This window comes from Phocoena phocoena, chromosome X (assembly GCF_963924675.1).
Source record: "Phocoena phocoena chromosome X, mPhoPho1.1, whole genome shotgun sequence".
Lineage (NCBI taxonomy): Eukaryota > Metazoa > Chordata > Mammalia > Artiodactyla > Phocoenidae > Phocoena > Phocoena phocoena.
Genome location: NC_089240.1, coordinates 15,226,104 through 15,249,702, shown reverse-complemented (window position 1 = coordinate 15,249,702; position 23,599 = coordinate 15,226,104). Strand labels below are relative to the sequence as shown.

At 38.3% G+C, this 23,599-nt stretch overlaps 1 pseudogene; it reads left to right on the top strand.

Moving 5' to 3' along the window:
• The first annotated feature begins 681 nt into the window (after nucleotides 1-681).
• On the top strand, nucleotides 682-22,108 carry LOC136141993 (cofilin-2 pseudogene; annotated as a pseudogene).
• The last annotated feature ends 1,491 nt before the right edge of the window (nucleotides 22,109-23,599 follow it).

Genomic DNA, 23,599 nt, shown 5'->3' with positions numbered 1-23,599 from the left:
CCGTGGTCCGGGAAGATCCCACATGCCGTGGAGCAGCTAAGCCCGTGCACCACAACTACTGAGCCTGCGCTCTAGAGCCCGCATGCCACAACTACTGAGCCTGCACACCTACAGGCCATGCTCCACAACAAGAGAAGCCACCGCAATGAGAAGCCCGCTGACCGCAACGAAGAGTAGCCCCCACTCGCTGCAACTAGAGAAGGCCCGCGCACAGCAACAAAGACCCAACGCAGCCAAAAATAAAAGTAAATAAATAAATTTATTTTTAAAAAATAAATAATTAATTAAAATGAAAATGAGGATATTAATTATCTCTAGGGAGAAGTTGAGATTGATAAGAGATACAAAGGAGGGCTTTCTGGGGCACTGGTAATGTTCTATTTCTTGACTTGAGTGAAAGTTAGATAGACATTCATTAAAGTGTAAATTTGTTTTACGTATTTCTATGTTGTTATATTCCACAATAAAACAAGTTTTTAAGAAGTCAGAGAGTAATTCTGATAATGACATCATACATAAATAGTTCCGTGGTCATTTATACAGAGGCAAAAGATAATTTTTTATCAAAGATAAAGCATTTCAATATCATATTAACCAAAAAAGTTTACCTATCTCTCTCCAGACTCCACATATTGCCGTGTGTCTAGTGCTGGGTATCAACAACAAAACCAAAAACTCCCAATGATGGATAACCTGGATGATGACCACACCAAAACCATGCCAGAGGAGGAGCTGGTGAGGAAACTGGGCAAAATAGGCCTCAATGAGAGATGACTGGCATCCCAATGTGTGAAGACTCTTTGAAAAAGAGGGAGTAGAGCGGGTGATTTGGGTTATTTCAGGGGGAATACCTAAGATCAGTGGTAGAAGTGAAAAGGAGACAGATGTCAGCTCAGTAGTGATTTGGACAATGATGAACCATCAATGGTTACTCATTCATTCTATAAATATCTTTCAGATCCTACAGTGGGCCAGCCCACCACAGATGCTTCGGGATACAGCAATGAACAACACAGACAGAGCCCCTGCTCTCATGGAGCCAATGAGGGGAGACAGACAATAAACAGACAAACACGATCATTCCAGACAGTGACAATTATTATGAAGGAAAGAAAACAGTCTTATGATAGAGAGTTTTGGAGACTGAAAAGGCGGGGTAAGTAGATAAGGTAGTCTGGGAAAGGTAGTCTGAGGAGGTAAAATTTGATCGAAATCTGTTTAATGTAAAGAAGCCAGCCATGGGAACAGGGATGTGAGAAGAGCGTTCAAGGCACTACAGAGTCTTAGAGAGCCTGATAAATACAAGGAACAGAAAAACTCTGTAATCCGAATCACAGCACACTAGAAGGAGACCTGCTGTGGGCAGGAAGAGCCTGCTAGAAGCAGTCTGGCCTGGCCGTGGTATTAAAGAGTTGTGTACTAAATTAGATGTCCTCTAAGGTCCCTTCCAACAAAAAGATTGTAAGAATCTCTCAAAAATCGTTTGAGTTTCCGATTACTAACCATTAACTTTGTAAACAAACAACAGAATGCTTTTTAAAGTGGACTTGTCTTGCACTAAAAAAGACACCTAGAATTAAGCAATCTTGTCTCTGCATTGGCAAGCAGGTACCTACAAGAACTGACAGAAATGTAAGGCTTATAATTTATTTCATAGATTATTAGTATTGAATTTTAAGAGCTGCCTGAGCCTTGAATGTTTCCTCTGTTGCTGAAATTATAATCTTCATCTCAACGGTTCTTTTCTTCTTCCCAAAGAAAGTACAAAATCAGTTGAATCATGAGTTTTGTTTTTGTTTCTGGCATTGTTTTTATACATACAAATGAAAGAGCCATTTTGTCACTGAAATTGGATAGGAATGAATTTGGTACATGACAAAACTTCTGCTATAATAAGAGAGTTCGAATGGTTTGAAAGCATCTTAAAACTTGTGATCCATGTACGGAAAGAAATCATTTCCGTGGAAAGCACAGCCTTATGAAAACAACATCCTACTCTCTGGCAGAGAATTCTCCATGTTGACTCTAAGTGAGGAGATAATGCACTTCTCACTCCTATTTAGTTTTCTTCCTTCATGGGACCACCTGACGTATTTAACAGGATCTTCATTTTGCTTTATTCCCCCAATAGCGAAGAGTAATTTGATTCATCAATCCATTCTCTATAATTCAGTTTCCATTAAATCAAACTGATACTTGAGTATCATGAGTAAAATGCACACAGTTTAATAGCATAAAAATTTCAAACTATGAACAAATGTAGGGATACCAAGGGGGAAGGGGGAGCAGGATGAATTGGGAGATTGAGATTGACATATACACACTGCTATACGTAAAATAGATAACTAATGAGAACCTACTGTATAGCTCAGGGAACTCTACTCATTGTTCTGTGGTGACCTAAATGGGAAGGAAATCCAAAACAGAGGGGATATATGTATACATATGGCTGATTCACTTTGCCGTAAAGCAGAAACTGACACAGCAGTGTAAAGCAACTATACTCCAATTAAATAAATAAATTTTTTAAAATTTCAAACTGTGAATCATGTAGGTTGCCTCCGCACCCTTTACTCTTAGAATCCTTCCACAAGGTAGGAAATCCAGTCAATGTATCTCCTACCCAGTTACCTGATATTTCTCCTAGCACTGCCAACCCTACTAAACTCCCAGCCCTTCCTGAGTATCTGAGGGCCTCACGGTTCAGAGAGAAAAAGAGAACTAAACTGGGATCAGAGAAATTCAGAGTTCACACTAACACTGTACTATTTAAGATACACTATTGGTGTAAAAGGTTTTCAAAGCACTTGCATGAAAATGTATCAATTTTATCATGGTTTCTATGGGATAATTTGTTCTGATCTCCAAATTCTAAATAACTGAATTTAGAACAAACTTACAGAAGCTGGGAACCACCTAGATTTTGCTGGGTTGATATGGATCAGAAAATGTGGTCTAAGTTATTGTCCTCTACTCCCAAAAAACAAAAACAAACAAAAAACGCCACCAACCAAACAAAAAACAAAATACTGACTTTCAGATGGAAAAAAAGAGAAGGAACTGAAGGCCAAGACTGCTGAAGAACACCTACAGGCTTCAAATGAATTCAAGACCATTGGCCTAGATACATTTCATACCTGAAATGCTTTAAGACTTTGGAGATGAGATTGCTGAATCTCAGTGGTCTTGGGAAAGCCATAGGGAAAAGATGAGAACAAAGACTGGCCTAAAGCAAATGCAGTCACATTTTTTCAGAAAGGGTAAACCAGTACATTCTTTAAACTCCACACCTGAGAACTTAAAAGTAAGCAATCATTCCATAAATATGTCTTGAGAGTTAACTATATGCCAGGCACTATGACAGTCACCGGGAATATATCGGTAAAGGAAAGACACAAAACCCCTTACCTCACGGAGTTTATCAAAGGATCACACAATAAGTGTAAAACTGCAAATGTTAGTGCTATGAAAAAGAGACGTAAGGCTCTACAAGGGCTTGTACAGAGGTTTGCCACCTAATTAGGGAGGGTTGGCTTTTCCAGAGAAAGCTTTCAGTGGGCTGAGATCTGTAGGACAATTAGACATAAACTTACAGAGGAGGAGGGATGCACCAGGAGAAAATTATTTATGCAAAAGTCCCAGGTCAGGAGGGAACATGGCCAACACAACAAACTCAAAGGTGGCAAGGGTTGGGTGGTTAATAACCCAGTACAAGGTGAGGCTGGAAAAACAGCAAGTTGTTTAAGTAGTTTTATCTTTATCATGAGACAGAGGGAACCACTAGAGGGTTCTGAACAAGAATGGGAGATGGGTTCAGGGGGTGGTATGACAATCAGATGATTTGCATTTTGAAAAGATCACACAAGCTACAGAGTAGAGAACGGCTCTGTGCCTGGAAGGGGAGCTATCAATTTGGGGGTTTAACAACTAGGAAGCCACTGCAACCACCCAGGTGAAAGGATAAGGGCGGGATGGACTAAATTGGTACACATGAAGAGAAATGGAAAGATTTAAGATATATTTGGAGGGGAAGCCAATACAGCTGGGGATGGATTAGAGATGGGAAGTGAGGGAAACAGAAATCAAAGATAACTTCTTGGTTTGGGGCTTGGGCTATGAGTAGGTTGCTGCTTCTTGATGCAAGGAAAACTAGAAAAGGAGCAGATTAAGGGAAGGGAAGAAATTCAGGATTCCATTTTTAGGCATGTTAAGTTTGAGTTTACATATCCTTAACAATGAAAAAGGCGAAACCAAAGGAAAAAGAGAAATTTAAAAATGAGTAAGAGAATCTGCAACTTACATCACAAAAAGAAAGAACCCTAAAACATAAGATGTTCCTATTGCTTGATAAGAGGGGTAAGAAACCCAATTTTTAAAATGGGCAAAGTGATATGAACAAATAGTTCACAGAAGAGGAAACACAAATGGCTCTTAAACATATAAAAGGTTACTCAACTTTACATATAATAAAAACTGAAGATTAAAACTATACTGAGATACAATTTTTCAGATCAGCAAAAACCAAAACTAACGTACCATGTTGATGAGAGCATGAGGGAATTAAGCCTGCTCATATATTGCTGGTAGGAATGTATATAGATAGATAGATAGATACAACTTTTTAGAGGCCAATTTGATATCTTTCAAAACTAAAAACAAACATATTCTAATGACACAGCAATTACATTCCTAGGAATTTATCCTCAGGAAACACTCACTCACACTCTCACACACACACACACACACACACACACACACACACACACACACACGATAAGCATATGCTATTCACTGCAGCATTGTGTGTAAAAGCAAAAGAATGGAAACAACCTAAATATCAAGAGGGGCCTGATTAAATGAATTATGGTACATCCATCCAGTTATTTTAAGTTAGAAATGGAAGTGAAATACTCTAATATAGCATTTCACAAATTTGAATTTTCTCGATGATTTATTTTCCAATAAATCAAAACTAAACTTAAGATTGTGTTCTAACTAAATACCACTTATATCTGTTTTGTACACTGATTCTATATATGATATATTTGAAAAAGGAGGTTTATTGCTGTTTTTTGGAAGTTTGAAAAATCTACTAATTGAAAAAGATAAAAGTACACAGTAGAGGGACTTCCCTGGTGGCACAGTGGTTAAGAATCCACCTGCCAATGCAGGGGACACGGGTTCGAGCCCTGGTCTGGGAAGATCGCACATGCCATGGAGCAACTAGGCCTGTGCGCCACAACTACTGAGCCTGCGCTCTAGAGGCTGCGAACCACAACTACTGAGCCAGCGTGCCACAACTACTGAAGCCCGCACGCCTAGAGCCCATGCTCCGCAACAAGAGAAGCCACTGCAAGAAGCCCGCTCACCACAACAAAGAGTAGCCCCCGCTCGCCACAACTAGAGAAATCCCGCGCGCAGCAATGAAGACCCAACACAGCCAAAAATTAATTAATTAATTAATTTAAAAAAAAATTACATGGTAGAGTTTACTGGTCCTGAAGACATCAAGTGATTTCAAACACTGTCAAATAATCTGGAAAATTCACAAAGGCTGCTTCCAGGCTAAACAATGTTAATGCTGTCACAAACTGATGTTACCAAGTTTCCGGATTCGTGGTAGACTGAAAATTACATCAGAAAGACACTAAATCCTGGGTTTCTCTCACCAAGGCAAAGTATCAGCTTTATGGTTGACCTTGACAACTTTCATTTCCTCAGTTAAAAAATAAGGATCCTCTGTTAGAAGTCCCACAGTTTCATTTCTAAACACTCAGAACCTCTCAAACTGAAAATGAGTGTCAAAATTCTCAATTAATAAATGTCAGTTAATAAAGGACCAGTATAAAATATATATAGCTTACCTTCTCTCTTTTCATTTCAGTTCCAAATCACCTACCAAGGTAAGTTTCAAGAGCAATTGAGTAAAATCGTTTTAGAACAAGGGAAGGAATGGAGTGATTACCTTTCAGCCTATTTCAGAAAAACTACAAAACCAGAATAAATGGAATACTGCTGGCCAAACATCTGGTGATTAAGCTATTCCTGGGAGGGTCACTTATTTCAAAGAGAAAGAACAAATAGTAACAAGACAGCAGCAACTTTGCAAGGCATGAAAAAGAAGTCTGGGATATTTTCCAAATGTGTTGGGAGGAAGTTATTTTTATTTACAGAGATATTTGTGTCCTATTTAAAATACAGAAGGAACTCAAAAAAAAAAAAAAAAAAAAAAATCAAGCTAAAGATCTTGTACTTCCCCAGCTGTATGTCCTGCTAACTTTAGAAGGATAAGTAACACTACTGTGACCAAACAAAGAACAGTCAAAATTACAAGCAATTTTATCAAGGCCATTAATTGATGAAAGCATTCAATTAAGTACAAGAGATTTGAACACATAACTAATAAATAATAAAAATTTAATATGTTAAAAGCAAAGAAAGATAGGTTCTTTCCCTCAAGGAAATTACAATTAAAAATAAAACAAAACAGGGGCTTTCCTGGTGGCACAGTGGTTGAGAGTCTGCCTGCTGATGCAGGGGACACGGGTTCACGCCCCGGTCCAGGAAGATCCCACATGCCGCAGAGCGGGTGGGCCCGTGAGCCATGGCCGCTGAGCCTGCGCGTCTGGAGCCTGTGCTCCACAGCGGGAGAGGCCACAACAGTGAGAGGCCCGCATACCGCAAAAAAAATAAAATAAAACAAAAGAAGATATGGTTAAGAGGACTTTTAAGCTATAGCTCTCTCCCACATACTAACTTAATAGAGCAGTCTCTTGAAGCTTTGGTTTGTTTCCATTTGTAAACTGAGGTTAAGTCACCCTGACACCAAATATGTGGCATCTTTTCCAACATCGAATCTCTAACACCTGGGCGTCCTACAATCTAACTACCCAGAGTTAACATCAGACTCCACAGGTTTAAGGGCTCAGTCCCACAGACTTCCCTCACTTTAGATGCCAGTCACAAGTCCCAGGTCCCCAGGGCACCTGGGGGGGTTTTCATGGAGGTTTTAGTACATAGGCATGACTGATTGAATCTGACTCGGCTAAAAAATTTGGGGGTTCCCACAAACCCTTCCTCAGGTTTGATAATTCCCTAGAATGACTCACAGAACTCAAGAAAATGCTTTACTTACCATTACTGGTTTATTATAAAGGATACAACTCAGGAACAGCCAAATCGAAGAGATGCAAAGGGCAAGTTACAGGGGGTGGAGGGAAGAGGAGCAAAGCTTCCATGACCTCCTAGGGTATATCACCTTCCCAGCACCTCCCAGCATTTCAATGTGTTCACCAACTCAGAAGCTCCCCAAAGCCTGTTGTTTAGGGGTTTTCATGGAGGTTTTAGTACATAGGCATGACTGATTGAATCACTGGCCACTGGTAACTGAACTCAATCTCTGGCCCCCTCTTCTCCCCAGAGGTAGGGGACAGGACAAGGGGGCTAAAAGTTCTAACCTTCTAATCATGGCTAGTCCTTCTGGTGACCAGGCCACATCCTGGTATCATCTAGGGGCCTCTGCCAGAAGTCATCCATTAGCATACAAAAGACACTCATCACTCAGGAGGTTCAGGTGACATCTTGAGACAAGAACAGAATATGAGACAGACAAAAGGGTAAAGGCATTCGAGGAAAAGTTCTTGCTAAAATAGGCCAAAAAAAAAAAAAAGAAACCAAAACACAAGGAGTGTTTGTAGAACCCAAGTCATTCAGCTTCTCTGAAATCTAGGGCACAGGTCCAGGAATGACAGGAACGAGGCAGGGACTAAATCATTAAAGGCCTTGCATGCCATGCAACAGGTATGTTTCCCTATATTTTAAGAAGGTTTTCAACTGCTGCACAAGACATTTGAAGGCTACTGCCATAGACAACAGTAAATCAAGAGCAGCCTTTTAGATGAGTACCTATCTGTATTATGTTTCAGAAAAATCACCATGGAGGCAGGAAGAGGGTTAGGGCAGAGACACTAATCAGAAAGCTACTGATTGATGGAGTCCAGGCAGTAAATGATGAAAATCTCAACTAAAGCAGCAGTGAGGAGAGAAAGGTGGATAGATTTGAGGTTTTTAGGAGGTGTACTCAAAAGACACAGTGCCAATTTAAAAATAGTTGACGAATGAGAAATGGAGAAGTCTAGATGATTATAAAATTTCTGCCTTGACTACTGGGCATAACTGAAACTGGGAATACAGAGGAGCATATGGAAAACAATATTACATGATTGACAATTATAGGGTCATTTAATTATCATTTATTATGGGAAGTTTTATACTGCAAAATGCAGAGATATCATGGATAGCTGAATGAATACAAAGTTGAACTTCAGATCTACAGTAAGGAATATAAGTCATACAAATTGAGAATATAAGAATCTCAAGATTTAACTTAGTTTCCAGCTTAAGGCAGCTTCATCAAGAATATAACCTGCTCTATGGGTATTCTCAGGCTCCCTTATGAAGTCACTTCTCAGATGAATACATTATAATCACATCCTTTTAGAATCCTTAGAAAAGATGCCTTGGAAAGAGGTGAGTTCATGTAATCATGGCATTTCATCTACCCAAAGCCAAAAACTTTGGAATCATTCGGACCAAAGATTCTCAAACTATTTAGAATAATAGTCTAGTTTTCTTTTTTAATCCCATGTAAATTATATTGTAAAATACAGTAAAAATGTTAAATTGCTATAAAAGTTACTAAACTCTTACATTCAGTTTTAAAATATTTTTATACAAAAATACTTAATAAGTTTAAGACTCAATATTTTAAGTGTTAAAAGTGCCCTGACAAGGACTTCCCTGGTGGTCCAGTGGTTAAGACTCCTTGCTCCCAATGCAGCGGGCCCAGGTTCTATCCCTCAGAGGGGAACTAAGATCCCGCATGCCGGAGGCGCAGCCAAAAAATAAATAAATAATGAGTTTGAAAGAAAAAAAAGAAAGAAAGAAACTTCATTTTAAAACAAAAATGCCCTGACAATTCATAGTCCAGACAGGAATCCACTGACTCCTACAGAAAGAAACAAATTTTAAAACACGTAACCATTATTTATAGGAAAAGACCATGACTTATTCTTTTTAGACTAAAGTTGTTATATCATTTTACTAGCAAAAATTGTTAATTTCCTACTGCCTACCAAAATTCCAAATTTCTAAGGCAATGATGTCAAGGAAAATGGCTAAAGACATCTCTTTCACTCATTCATTCATTTGCTCACTCACTTATTCATTCAACAAATACCTACTGAACACCTATTAAGTAGGTTAGGGATCATCTCATCTGACCTTATTTTACAGAGGGGAAAATTTAGGCTCATAGCAGTCATGTTACTTAATCTGAAATTAACTATAACCTTTGGCAATTGCTTTCCTGTGAATTTAACTATAATTTTTGACAATCACCCACTCTTCCACTATAAGAATCCTTGGCTCCAAAGCAACTACACCTACTAATCAACACCTAGAACATACCTTTTCACTTTCCCATTTCTATGCCTTTGTTCCAATCATTTCCCCACCCCTGCCCCCAGTCTTTGCCAACTGAAATATTAGCCATCATTTTTTAAAAAATCAAGTAAATTATAACTTCCTCTCTGTTCAGCCTAGCTAGAAGTTATTCTCTATAAACTCTGCGTTTTTAGTTAAGATTAACAGATTCCCATGATAAAAATTCAAAAAGCCAGTCTATAAATTCTTACATACAGCACTTACATGACATTCATTACATACTTATTTAAAAATTTATTGTTTGCATACATATCTATTTCCCTTAGATAAAACATAATTTCCTGGAAACTAGATACCATATCTCCACTATATCCTGTACCAGTATTTCAACTCTATTCTGCATATCAACTGAGAGAGAATAATGATCCACATTTCTAAAAGAAAGATACAGGGATAAACCACTCTAACAATTCTTAAATAATTAAGAATTGACTATGCATATTTATAACAGTAACTGATAGAGAACTAACTTGTAAACAATATTACTGTCAATTACTATCTGTATGTGGATTAGCCACAGTACATTGTGCTTTACAGTTCCATAGTACTAACTTAATTACTTGTGTTTTTAATTCCATACATATGATACCTAAAGCCCTCTGAAATACAAACTACCATCTTCTTCTTCAGGGAATCAGAGAATCTTAAAGCTAGAATAAACCATACCCATTCATTATAGGATTGAGGAAACAAAGCTTATATCAAAGTCTCCTAACCAGCTTCTGAGGAGGAGCTCTGCTCTAGCCTGACTGAAGGGCCCTCTCCCCGTTCACAACAGAGTAGGTGGGAAAACTAGACAACTTCCTGGTTACCATGGTGCCTGCTCTTCAGTGTGGTATCATCATTTTCCTTGAAATAACTCCCACTTTACTTAATCATAGACACAGGATTCAATATTTTAAAGAAACCCATGCACATCCTGAATTTAAATATTGTTTATTGGGACTTCCCTGGTGGCGCAGTGGTTAAGAATCTGCCTGCCAATGCAGGGGACACGGGTTCGATCCCTGGACCAGGAAGACCCCCACATGCCTGCAGCAACTAAGCCCGTGCGCCACAGCTACTGAGCCTGCACGCCTAGAGCCTGTGAGCCACAACAAGAGAAGCCACCGCAGTGAGAAGCCTGTGCACCACAATGAAGAGTAGCCCCTGCTCCCCGCAACTAGAGAAAGCTTGCACACAGCAACGAAGACCCAACACAGCCATAAATAAATAAATATTTTTAAAAATTGTTTATTAGCTATTTTGAATAATGCAAACATATGCATGACTGTTAACATAAGCTAACATATCCTAATAATTTTTAAAATCAAAAGTGAATTTTCTTTTAGTTTATACACTTTAATATGTCCTTCTTAGAAGATGAAATAACGTTATTTCAATAATCCAAGACTAATTAAGATGATGAACAATCAGGCCGAGTGTACTGCTTGTTGGCACAAACCCTTCCTCTACCTGGACCTTTCTGTCTATTCTGAGAATACTAACACAACTGGGTGTCAACCTTTATTAATTATGTGACCATGAGCAAGTTATTGAACCTCTTTAAGTCTCTTTTCTCATTCACTAAGAGGGACTGATACTACCTACTTATAGGTGAGGATTCAAGGTTATGTAAGTAGAGCCTCTGATGCACAGTAGCCATGTAATAAAAAAACAACTATCATTAGTAATTAAATAATAAGATTAATTTAACACAATAGATGACAGAAATAAGAAGGCTAATATCTCAAGAAAGTGGGATTTATCATCTCAGTTATGAGCCTGTGCTTAAAGAAATTCCCCAAATGAGACAAGTAATTTACGTCAAGACCCATAAGGAATAATAGATTCATGAAATGTCATTAGCATTTTAAGAGCAATATTTTTATTAAAGTAAATAAAACATTTTTAAAGCAGGCAATATTTTAGTCTTGCCAGTTCTGATGACAATTAAATTACCTGCAAAGCACTGTTATTTTATTAAGTTGAAACAATATCATTGGAAAATTTTCTACTCAGCCTAAACAATTTAGAACCATGTTAAATCTAGAACCACTTCTAAAATTTCATTGCACTATCAACATTACTGATAATTTACAGAGTCTTGTAAGCAAAGAAACCTTCAACTTGCTTTATAAAATAAATCATCTTCTGTTATACCAAGACAAAAAACAAGAACTGACAAATCAAAGAGCCATCTATAAGCAGAATTGCTGAGGTATATCTGTAAAGCATTTATTTGATGTGGAGGAAAGCAAAGGCACTTCAATTACCTTTAGCCCTATAAGATTTCATGAAAGAAACCACAGAAACAAGACACACACAAAGTACAGTTAGAGGACTACAAATGGGAAGTATTCTTCCTGAGCTATGGAAAATAAAATGAGGCTTCATTTTCAAAAGATAAAATACAGAGAGAAGAGGTGAGTTACTGAATCTAAACTCCAAAAAAAGTGTTATCAATTAATTACTATCAAAGAGTAAAGAAAACATGATGGAGGCAAGTGAAGATTATTATTTAGAACTAGGGGAAGGGATAAACTGGAAGACGGGGATTGACACATACACACTACTCTATATAAAACAGATAACTAATAAGGACCTACTGTATAGCACAGGGAACTGTACTCAATACTCTGTAATGGCCTATATGGGAAAAGAATCTAAGAGTGAATATGTGTATATGTATGACTGATTCACTTTGCTGTAGAGCAGAAACTAACACAACATTGTAAATCAACTATACTGCAATAAAAATTAATTTTTAAATTAATTTCTAAGTTATACAATTATAAAATATTCTAAGACTATGTCTGAGAGGTACATCTAACTCTCCAGAATACTTCAGTCGTTAGCAGTGAATGTTCTTAAAAGAAATTAGAAGAGATTCTCCAACTCTAGAGAAGAAAAAAAGGAAAATTAAATGGGAAATAGACAAATGAACCCCCACCCCATTATGAACTGTAGGAAGGAGATAAATGAAAACGATTTTCAGCACTTTCTATCTTTCATCATGTCCTTACTCCCCTACCCTGTCAGATCATCCATTTAAAAAAAATCAACTAGAAAGTGTTACACATGCACTGCAGAGACAGAAAGCAGACCTGGAGCACAAAGGATATAGTGGGAGTCTGAGAACAGCGGACCACTTAATTTTGCTGGCTGAACGTATCAACCTAGCTGACAAATTTTTGAGGCTCTGTATTTCAAAGAGCCTAGACATTCTCAAATTAAAATCTCTTGCAAAAGGTCATCTCCTTTTATTCACCATTACTAGAATGGAGTATGAACATTTCAGAAAGTCAGCAGAAAGTCTTATGGCATACTCAGATATTTTTAATCCCAAATCCACCAAAGAGTATGTAGTTATTCATATTTAAATTTTGAAATAAATAAATAAGGAACTTCCCTGGTGGTCCAGTGGTTAAGAATCCACCTTCCAATGCAGGGGACACGGGTTCGATCCCTGGTCAGGGAGCTAAGATCCCACATGCCATGGGGCAACTAAGCCCACGTGCCTCAACTAGAGAGCCCGCAAGCAGCAACTACAGAGCCCACATGCTCTGGGGCCCGCGTGCCACAACAAAGAGCAGACGCGCCGCCACAACGAAAGATCCCGCATGCCGCAACTAAGACCCGATGCAGCCAAAGATAAATAAATAAATAAATATTTTTTAAAAATAAATTTTGTACCCGTTTTCCTCTCCAAAATTTGAATATTTTCTGACCTGTAATTCATTTATTGGGATTGTATAACTTTAATAACAAAGACAAAAATCAGTAAATAAGGTACAGAGAAATTATAATAAAATACATTAGGAAAAGGCCACAGTGTCAATAAGAAAAAAAAGAAAAGTTATTCAAAGTACAGCATTTTAAATCCTCAAGTGATAATAGCATATGAACAGTTCCTCAGTAAATACCATAAGGAAATGGAAATCTTGAGGCTCAAAGTATTATAACATCCTCATCATCTACTGATGAGATGAATCTGAAAGAGCAGCCCAAAATGGGAAGCACAATGCACTGGATCATTCTATTGTGAACTTGGTCCACCTGGGAACTGTGTTTCCCAGAATTTCCTTCCCTGTATAGTACACCAAGTTAGAGACGGCCAAACTCTTAGAAGGTCTTTATGATAAGACATGGTGAGAATAAATGCAGAGGTGCCTGGGGCAGGTTTCAGCTTGTCCTCAACTCTCCTCTTATCCCCTCTGTGTCCAGCTCTTCTTCACCTGACCAACAGTGGCCTAAGACCCAACAAGAGATGCCTGACTCTGGACTTTGTACCCACAGAAGCAATAGCTACACAGAGGCAACAGCCTTCCACAGACCTCTCCAGGATCATCCTCTTTGCATTCTCACTTTGATGTCTGTATACACTTGCTTCTTAAAATTTTCCCAGTAAGTTCTGACTTACACGCCTGTACCAGTAATTCAGGAGGCTCTATTAGTGACTATTTTTCTGATCCTTCTGCTTCCTGACTTTCACATTCCCAGCAACTCCTACAATCCGTATACAGTCTGAGTACTATAATAAATCCCTTATTCAATAACACTCACAGTGGTTCAATTTCTCATACTGAATCCTGAGCAATATACTCAAAATTCAGCAATTAATTTGTAATCCAGCAGTACTGACAGAATGGACTGAAAGACTGAAAGCCATTTCCCTGTTAATACTAAGCTGAATTTTTCCTGAGATAACCAGGTACACTTCATCCATTTACTTCTGTAAGTGGGAAACGTTCTCTGCTTTCTATCAAGTGATTCCTAAAAAAGACTGCTCAATTACTTTCATCTTTATTTTCCTAGATATAGCACATAAAAATACATATTAAATAATCCAAATTATAGTATTTGTTTATTCCAAGTTGTTTTAATAAGTGTTAATGTTTCCGTTTATTTAAGTGTTGTTTTAATCAATTTGTCATCTGGGGACTTGCTAAGAGAAGAGACAAATGGACTAAAAATTAATTATTTTTAAGAAGTCTTCTGTGAATTGGGCCCATGAATTCTAATTATAAAATTATAAAAATACAAAACTTATCAAGTAGTCACTAGAAACATCTTCCCCCAAAAAAGAAACAAATATATACTAAGCACTCAAGGCCTGAACTAGATACTAGTAAGTCTGATTTAACAATACATATATTTTTTAAAGTCACGTTTTCTAAAGATTCCCCAAGCTCTATTTGGAACTTAACCTTAATAGCCTAACATACATTTTTATACAGCTTTTATAAATTATCAACTATTTCTATCAACTATGACATTAAGATATCCTATAGTTAGCCTACCACATTCAAGGGCATAAAAACAACTCACAATTGAGAAGACATACTGCCATAAGTAAGAACTATAATTAAATACTAGATTCAGGTACCGATCTCTAAAGTGCTCCCTGTGACTGAGAAGAACTACTATATATGAAAACCCAGCTTTATAAGTAGCTAAAATATGCATGGAGTGGAGAGGGAAAGATCAGGAAATATTATTCATGCTAATAAATGAACCTCTGTTTTACAAAAGGAGCCACCTCATAATTTATTTGAAAGGAAGATCCTTAAGGAGTGTTTAAAATTATTCCATTTAGAAAAACTCTGAGAAACAGACTATTTTACAAGATAGTGTTATTCTATAAAAACACATTAAAAACTGTAAAAGCTAGCATTTGTGTTTACTTAAGGCCCACCGTTGGGCTTCTACACACAAAATGGTATAGAATTTATATTTTGGGTGGAAAGGATTTCTTTATACAGGAAATCCTGTACACATTTCCAACTCAAGAAAGGCACATACAACTAATAAAATGACTCAGTAAAACACCACTGGGAAAAGAAATAAGTAGCATTTTACTCTATGTGGCTTTCTACAGAATCCTAAAACATTTACTATAAAGATAAATTTTACTTACAGTGTCAATACATTTTGAAAAGAATACGGAGCATTCTGAATTATTAAGGTCACAACTTTTTTAACTTAAATCAGTCTCACACCCCATCCATTTGCTGTTTATAATTACAGCTATTTTTTTAAGATAGAAAACTGCAAATTGAATTCAAATATATCATGCTCCAAAATTAGAACAAGATTTTCCTCTAAACTTGATCTTTTAAAAATTGTAATCTAGAGGAATAATAAAATTATTTAGCCTGCTAGATTGGTTAAAGACACTGTATTTTTAATGAGCACATTTGAATCATCACTTGCAACAGTTTCTAAAAGTTTTCTAAAGTCTAATGACAATTTGCACACATACCACATTAACTGAACACCCATCAAGCGTAAAGTGTTGTGAAAGGGGTGGTGGTGGTGGTGAGGATTTCATTCCACGACAGTAATTACAGCTGCAGCTTCTGTTTTCCCATTCCTATAATTCCCAAAATAGTCAATAGAGCCCTTGCTTGTCATAATTGCCTCTTGCTGGTCCATCACCACAGCTCCATTTTGCTACCATTGAAATTCCACAACCAGGATGGCACAGACTCCCCTGTGGAGAGAAGCGTGCGGAGGTTGTCTGTTTTAAGCTGCAATCACTTTTTCCTGAGACTCCTCAGCATCTGTTGACTACCTCACTGACAGTAGCCCACAGACTCCTCCAGATCAGAGAGGCGTGCATGACATTGCCAGAAGACAAGCTGCAACAAGACTCTGATCCCTCAGCTGCAACCCACCAAGTTACTAGTCAACTTGGAATTTTCCTCCATGAAACACTATCTGACACTTCCCCACACTGACACTCATACGCCACTTCCCTCCCCACGAAGTTCCAAGAGTTCTTCCTGCAATTCGTCTCTATTGGCACCACATGGCATTATCCTGGCAAGCCAATGCCCTCTGCAAAGTGGAGAGCTCCCTGGGCTACCTCAGGTGGGTGGCTTCTAGGAATGATGCTTAAGACAGCACATGAGAGGTACGCTGTGGCTTCACTAGTGACTCCACTACTTTCAGGAATTATTCAAACTACTGATAAGCTTTCATACATAAGTCCTTGGGATACACATTGAGTTCTCACCACTAAAACTAAATTTTAAAGGTTTAAAATAAAGATTTTTATAAGATCTGTTTAGGGCTTCCCTGATGGCGCAGTGGTTAAGAATCTGCCTGCCAATGCAGGTGACACGGGTTCAAGCCCTGGTCCAGGAAGATCCCACATGCCACGGAGCAACTAAGCCCGTGCACCACAACTGCTGAGCCTGCGCTCTAGAGCCCACAAGCCGCAACTACTGAGCCTGCGTGCCACAACTACTGAAGCCTGCGCGCCTAGAGCCCATGCCCCCAACAAGAGAAGCCACTGCAATGAGAAGCCCGCGTGCCACAACGAAGAGTGGCCCCTGCTCGCTGCAACTGGGGAAAGCCTGTGCACAGCAACGAAGACCCAAAGCAGCCAAAAATAAATAAATAAAATTAATTTAAAAAAAAAAAAAGATCTGTTTATATAGCCTTTAGGAATATTAATGATGTCTCAAAAGATACTATTACCTTTCTCTGGGCTTCATGGCTGTTGAAGTACCCAGAGATTTGGGTTTAAATTCAAAGGCAATTCAAAAATAAGAATGGAATACAGTTTGAATTTTTTATTTAAGAAAAATTTCTGCTTCCAATAATGCTGCCTGCGTAATTCAGGCAAACCGTTCCACTGCAAACAAGTAGAAAGCTGGACAAAAGTATGACAACCGGGAATGAAGGGAAAAAACTATTATTCAGACAGTACATATAGAAAATCCAAAATAAGCTATAAACTATCAGAAAAAAATCAGTTTATCAAAGCTGAGGGATATAAAAGATAATATCTAGAAATCAACTGTATTTCTATATACCAGCAATAAAGTTAGAAAATGAATTTTTAATACCATTTACAATACCATCAAAAAATATCAAATTCCTATCAAAACAGAAAGAAAAGTGGTAAACCTCTACATAGAAAGCTAAAGAGAACAGTATTTTTAAAAATTAAAGGACACCTAATAAGTGAAGAGATGGTCCATGTTCTTGAGATTTAACATTGTAAAGATGTCAATTCTATCCAAATTGATCTAGAGATCCAGTAGAATCCCAAGCAATCCTAACAAGTTTTTAAATGGAAATTTGTAGGCTGGTTCAAAATGTATAAAGAAATGCAAATGGCCAAGGAAAACAAGACACCTCGAAGAATAACAAAAAGACTTTCTCTCCAGATATCAGGACTTATTATGAAGCACAGTCATTAAGACAATGTATACGACAAAGAGATGAAAGGAAAGAACAGAAAGCACAGAAATATTATACATGAAATGGATGCTTTTTGTACACTAATGTTGTCACTGCAGACCAGTGAGGAAAGTTTGATCTTTGCAATAAATGGTGCTGAGACATTTGGATATGCATAAAGGAAAACAAAATCAAAATTGACCTCTAACTCATACCATACACAACATTAATTTCAGATGGATTATAGATCTCAATGTAAAAGTCAAAACAATAGGGCTTCCCTGGTGGCACAGTGGTTGAGAGTCCGCCTGCCGATGCAGGGGACACGGGTTCGTGCCCCGGTCCGGGAAGATCCCACATGCCGCGGAGCGGCTAGGCCAGGCCCGTGAGCCGTGGCCGCTGAGCCTGCGTGTCTGTGGAGCCTGTGTTCCGCAACGGGAGAGGCCACAACAGTGAGAGGCCCGCGTACCGCAAAAAAAAAAAAAGTCAAAACAATAAAGCTCCTAAAAGATAATGTAGGAGAATATCTCTTTGGGCGTACAACAAGCACCAACCAATAAGGACAGATAAACTAGACACAGAGTAAAACAGATGTTACACACACACACATTTTTTTAAATGGTCAATGCATGGTGATAATAAAAAGCAGACCAACTTTTAGTCAGTAGTTACATTGATTTTAAATTCTGTATAGAAAATGCACTGTAGATTGTCTGAACCTGGGGCAGAACACACCCATTTCTCCCAGCCCTTGATACACTACTAACTTTGGCTGGGGGTGGGGGTGGGGGCAGTGTTTACGTGTTCACCTGGGTTACGTAAGTGTTGGCTTTGTGACAATTCACTGATGTCTTGTATACCGTAAGTGTTTAACATGCTTCACTATAAAATAGTTTAAAAAGTCAATGGGGGCTTCCCTGGTGGCGCTCGTGGTTGAGAACCTGCCTGCCAATGCAGGGAACACGGGTTCGAGCCCTGGTCTGGGAAGATCCCACATGCCGCAGAGCAACTGGGACCGTGAGCCACAACTACTGAGCCTGTGCGTCTGGAGCCTGTGCTCCGCAACAAGAGAGGCCGAGACAGTGAAAGGCCCACGCACCACGCACCGCGATGAAGAGTGGACCCTGCTCGCCGCAACTAGAGAAAGCCCTCGCACAGAAACGACGACCCAACACTGCCAAAAATAAATAAATAAATTTATAAAAAAAAAAAAAAAAAGTCAATGGACTGCAAATGGCAACATTTCTTTCTTTTTTATGGCTGAGTAATATTCCTGTCTGTGTGTGTGTGTGTGTGTGTGTGTGTGTGTGTGTGTGTATCACATCTTTATCCATTCATCTGTTAATGGACACTTAGGTTGCTTCCATCTTGGCTATTGTAAATAATGCTGTTATGAACATTGAGGTACATGTATCTTTTTGAATTAGTGTTTTCATTTTCTTTGGACTTAAACCCAGGAGTGGAATTGCCGGATCATATGATAGTTCTATTTTTAGGTTTTTTGTTACTTTTGTTTTAGTTTTTTTGTTATTTGTGGTCTTTTTGATGATAGCCATTCTGACAGGTGTGAGGTGATATCTCATTGTGGTTTCGATTTGCATTTCTCTGATGATTAGCGATGATAAGCATCTTTTCATGTGCTTTTTGACCATCTCTATGTCTTCTTTGGAAAAATGTCTATTCAGGTCTTCTGCCCATTTTTTAATCAGAGTGCTTGGGTTTTCTTTGATATTGAGTTATATGAGCTGTTTATATATTGTTGATATTAATCTATTATTGGTAATATCATTTGCAAATATTTTCTCCCATTCAGTAGGTTGTCTTTTTGTTTTGTGGATGGAAATTTTACCATTTGCAACAACACAGATGGACCTGGAGAGTATTATGCTTACTGAAATAAGTCAGAGCAAGACAAATACTATATGTTATCACTTATATGTGGAATCTAAAAGAAAAATAAAACAAACTAGTGAGTATAACAAAAAAGGAACAGCCTCACAGATACAGAGAACAAATTAGAAGTTACCAGTAGGAAGAAGGAAGGGGAAGGGGCAAGATAGGGGTAGGGAATTAAGAGGCATGAACAACTATGTATAAAATAAGCAACAAGGATATATTGTACAGCACAGGGAATATAGCCAATATTTTATAATAACTATAAATGGATATAACCTATAAAATTTTTGAATCACTGTATGTTGTACACCTGAAACTAATATAATATTGTAAATCAATTATACCTCAATTTTTTTAATTAAAAAAATTAAAAGAAAAAAGTCAATGAATATGTACACCTCTTAATATACAACATAATAATAAAAAAAGAGCCAAAAGTTGAATACCCTTAATATGTTAGTGTGGTATTGTGACAAGAATAAGAAATACATACTTGGTCTTTGTTCCACAGTTTCTGGCTCAGCACTCCTAAAACTCTTGGAATTTCCTAAGGGATGAAATCAACAAAGGTGTCTTTTGTTATGGTAATGAGGCGACTTAGAAAGCCCCTAGGTAACCTAAGGGTGGAGGTGGCTTGCCAGTGGAGCCAACCACATGATCAGAGGGTTGGAACTTTCAGTCCTGCTGCCACCCTACCTCTGGGGAGGGGAGAGGGGCTGGAGAATGAGTTCAATCATCAATGGCCAATGATGTAATCAATCATGACTACGTAATGAAGACCCCATAAAAACTCAAAGGGACAAGGTTCGGAAGCTTCCGGGTTGGTGAATATGTGGAGATTTGGTCAGAGTGGCAGTCTCAGAGAGGGCATGGAAGCTCCACGTCCCCTCCCTTCTCCCTTACCCTATGCATCTCTTCCATTTGGTGGGTTCCTGAATTATATCCTTTTATAATAAACTGCTAATATAGGAAGTAAAATGTTTCTGTGAGCCGCTCTAAGAAATTAATCTAACACAAGGAGGGGGTCATTAGAACCTCCAATCTGCAGCCAGCCAGTCAGAAGCCCAGGTGACCACCTGGACATGTGATTGGCATCTGAAAAGGGGGGCAGTCCTTTAGGACTGAGCCCTTAACTTGTGGGATCTGATGCTATCTCCAGAGAGTGTCAAAATTGAGTTGAATTGTAGGACACCCAGCTGACATGGAGGATTGTGTGGTGGTTGGGAAACACACACACACACACAGGAATTAGATGCAGAATCCTAGTTGATGATCAGAAGTGGAATTGGTCCCAGAATTGTAGTAGCATCTTACAAATCAGTATAACGTAAGCACTCAAAGAGAAAACAGAAAAAGAACAGATATAAACCGACCTTTCACAAAAGAAATACAACTGTCTTAGTAAATCGATGAAAGTCTGTTCAATCTCATTAGTCATCAATTAAGTAAAAAAGAAAAGAGAGAAATCTCTTTTAACCTATCAGGCTGGTAATGATTAAAGTAACTGACAAATATCTAGTGCTCTTTCTGGGGAAAATGTGAACTCACATTCACCGTAGGTAGGAATATAAAGGTTTCTGGAAAGTAATCTGGCAATAGGTATCAACATTTTAAATGTATGAGTACCATTTGATTCAAAAATCCATCCTACTTCTAGAGATTTATGCTAAGGAGACCATCAGACAAATGGACAAAGATGGATACTGCAAAGGTTGTATACTGCAGTGCTATTCATAATAATCAACAACAAAAAACCACCTAACATTAGTCAATGTAGGATTGATAAAGTAAATGATATCACATCATATAAATGGAAAATCATACCACTACTAAAATTATTTAACTATATTTAGTGATACAGAAAAGTGGCCATAATATTTTAAGTAAAAAAAAAAAATCATACTATAGAATATGGTATATTCTGTCAATAAAAAAACCTTTTTCACAAAACTAAGAAATGAGCAAACTGTATTCCACATCTCTGCTTGTCGCTTAAGAAATTCACTGGTAGCTAGCTGCCTATTTAAAAAGAGAATTCTGGAATTTGCTATTGGCCTATGTATGAGACCATTTTATGTCCAATATTAATTGGTTCTTATAAGACACCAGAATAACCTTGTTATTCTAATAAAAGACACAACGTTTCACCTTTTTCGTCTTAAAATATAGTTGGGGAGCGGCCACCCCTCCTTCTCCTCGCAGTGCCACACCGCCGGAGGCCGAGCCGGGTAAGGAAATCTTCTACACAAGAGGAGATCAAAAAAAACAAAGAAAGCAGTTCTCTTCTGTTTAAGCGATGACAAAAGACAAATAACTGTAGAGGAAGCAAAGCAGATCTTGGGCTCCTGAAAGTGCACCTTTAAAAAGCAAGATGATTTATGCTAGCTCTAAAGATGCCATTAAAAAGAAATTTACAGGTATTAAACATGAGTAGCAAGTAAATGGCTTGGATGATATAAGGGACCGTTCAACACTTGGACAGAAATTGGAAGGCAAGGTAGTAGTTTCACTTGAAGGAAAACACATAAAATGACAGTCAAGTGCCATCTGAATCTTAAGGGAGCTTCCATTTCTCCAGCTCAGTCAACTGGAATAGTATTAGGTTTTGTTTTCTTTCCTTCCTCTTCCCACTGGGTCCTTCCAACACAATGAATGAAGGAAATATCATTCATGTAAGCAGACTATCAAGAGATTGCCATTAGACTGTTTAATACTGCTACTTTTATGTAGAACCCAAGGAATGCCTTCCCATATTTTAGCCAAAACAACTGGTTATGCCTCCCTTGCAACAAGCACTACAATGAATGTGACTGTCAATGTGAATAGCTTACAACACTACAAAGGGTTAAGCTAACTGAATGCCTTGAAAGTATTATCCACTGGTGAGATGGTAAACTTTATTCAGTATTATTTATAGTTGCACTTGACTGAAGTTCTGTGAGGCTTGAGCATTCGTACACCTCACCTGCCTTGGCAAGCCTATTTTTTGTGACATGGCAGCATGGATATAATACTGTGCATTGAAAGCATTCTTTTTTAGAGTTTAATCCCCTACCCCAAAAGGAATGCCAATTAAGTTGTATTAACTGTGTCATCAACTTATCCTAGTACCTCAGTGTTCATTCTCATACCTGTGTATCTTCTTCTTTTTTTTTTTTTATAAATTTATTTTATTTATTTATTTTTGGCGGCGTTGGGTCTTCGTTGTTGCATGCGGGCTTTCTCTACCTGCGGTGAGCGGGGGCTACTCTTTCTTGTGGTGCACGGGCTTCTCATTGCGGTGGCTTCTCTTGTTGGCGAGCACGGGCTCTAGGTACGCGGGCTTCAGTAGTTGTGGCACGTGGGCTTCAGTAGTTGCGGCTCACAGGCTCTAGAGAGCTGGCTCAGTAGTTGTGGCGCACGGGCTTAGTTGCTCCGTGGCATGTGGGATCTTCCCGGACCAGGGCTCGAACCTGTGTCCCCTGCGCTGGCAGGCGGATCCTTAACCACTGCACATCTTCTTAAAAGAAATAGCTGTTATTAATGCCTTTTTGTTTTCCATTGAGTGTACACTACTGAATAAGTGTAGGAGTTTTATGTTTACCATGTAAGTCTTCCAACACTAAGGATATTTTGAATAATCAGTCATGATGGCAATTTCTGTATAAAAGAGCCTTAAATGGAACACTGTTTTTGAGATCAAACTCCCCACCCTCACAAAAATGGCCAGGTTGCAATAAAAATTGTGGCATATTACAAAAAGAAAAATACACACACACACACACACACACACACACACACACACACACAGAGTTAGCTGGGGTTCTTCTCCCTAGACTAATGTTGGCATACCAGACATCTGAGACTGTTCTGTGCCAGATTTCCTCTGTAATAAATGATATGGACAGGACTTTTGATGACCATGTGAAATGAAACTGCACTCTTTAACAAGCAGCTGCTTATATAAACCTTTTGTTTCTCAAATATAAAATTCATCAATTTCCAAACACACACTGACCTGGGTACACTCATGTGTGTAACACTG